This window comes from Quercus suber, unplaced genomic scaffold, assembly GCF_002906115.3.
Source record: "Quercus suber isolate HL8 unplaced genomic scaffold, Cork oak 2.0 scaffold_259, whole genome shotgun sequence".
NCBI classification, from domain to species: domain Eukaryota; kingdom Viridiplantae; phylum Streptophyta; class Magnoliopsida; order Fagales; family Fagaceae; genus Quercus; species Quercus suber.
Window position 1 is genome coordinate 593,255 of NW_027069715.1, and position 1,620 is coordinate 594,874.

Genomic DNA, 1,620 nt, shown 5'->3' on the forward strand with positions numbered 1-1,620 from the left:
TAAGAAAGAAACCAAGCTTTTGAGGTAAAGGACCAGTGAACTTGTTCCTGTAGACTGAAATATTACTGAGGTTCTTGAACTCCCCGAGCTCTTCAGGTACCTCCCCTGTGAACTGGTTCTCATAGAGATGTAAAGAAACAAGGTTTGTCAAGAATCTCACCTCAGAAATAGTGCCTTGGAGTTTATTACGACTCATATCGAGGTTTGCAAGACTAGTAAGATTTCCAAATCCAACGGGAGCTTCCCTGTCAATGAATTTGAGTAAAGCTCAAGTTGCCGAAGGTTCTTGAGTTTTCCAATATCAGCTGGGATTTCACCAGTGAATTGGTTACAAGAAAGCTCAAGATTTATGAGCTGAGTAAGGTTTCCTATACCCTCTGGAATTTGTCCTGTAAGGCTGCAGTTTGAGAGGTAAAGCCAGTACAATTTCTCAAGCTTAAAGACTTCCACAGGGAAAGTACTTGGTTCAAAGAAATTGTCACCAAGGCTTAAGAAAGTGAGACTCGTAAGATTTTCCAATGATCTCCATGGAAATGGCCCAGAAAACCGCTGTTGTTCAAATTCAAGAACTCTAGTTTGCCCAAAGGAGACAAGTCTGGGACTTTCCCAGAAAATTTATTCCAACCCATGTCCAAGTGTTGCAAGCTAGTACAATTCTTCAAGTCATCAGTGATGGTACCGTACAAAAAATTGGACGCCAGAGAGAGTTTCTCAAGAGACTGAAGCGAGCATATTGCATCAAATGGGAGAATCCCATGTAGATTTTTCTTGGGGAGATTGATTTCTCTGACAAGTCCATTGGAGTTGCATGCAATCCCAGTGAAATTGCATAAGGAGTTAGCTTGTGTCCATGAACTGAAAACATGATTGGTATCTGGGTTCTGGACAGAAGACTTGAATTGAAGAAGTGAATTAAGCTCACTGGATTTGGAGAATGATATCAGGCTGAGAAAGGATAGAAAGAGAAGCAACAAAACCAGCCTCAGCTGGAAAAATTGGTTGGATAACATGGCCAGAACGAATGCTAAGGGTGGTGGTGGTGGGGATTTTGGTTTGGTCTGTGAGTCAGTGTTGTAGTAAGAGGAATGTGGAAACGCAAAGATACTAGAACTAGGAGAGTTGATTATAGCCTGAGGGCGGCCAGAAGTTTTGAACATAGTTGAAGTGTCTCATCTCTCATGTGAGTGCGGTTGGAGAGGAGAATCTCGGTACGCAAGTCAAGGTTGGCGTACAGCGTACTTGTGTTTCTATAAAAGGTTGTTGGGACTTTATACCTTATCTCCCGTGATTTTCAGGCATATGTGAAGGATGCACCTAAAGAAGAGAAAATGACAGAAGAATAGATTGTGGTTCACTGTTAAACTTGGTTTCGCGGATGATCATTTCAATTGTTACAAGGAAAAATGTTGTTGATGTACACTCGTAATGTTCATAGGCACGATGTGGCATAAAGCCGTGCCATATCCCAAGACCTAACAATGAATTTAGCATGTAGATTACAAAGAAAAGCACCACTAATAATTTTCCTTTCCTTCAATCTTTCTTAGATTCTCATCCATTTCTGTAGGGAATGTACAAGAAATTTCAAAATCTGTGAAATGCAAAGATAGAGAGGAAAAA

At 40.8% G+C, this 1,620-nt stretch overlaps 1 pseudogene; it reads right to left on the reverse strand.

Moving 5' to 3' along the window:
- LOC112025571 (receptor-like protein kinase 7) overlaps window positions 1-1,389 on the reverse strand; it is a 5,019-nt pseudogene extending 3,630 nt beyond the window's left edge.
- Between the last annotated feature and the right edge of the window lie 231 nt (window positions 1,390-1,620).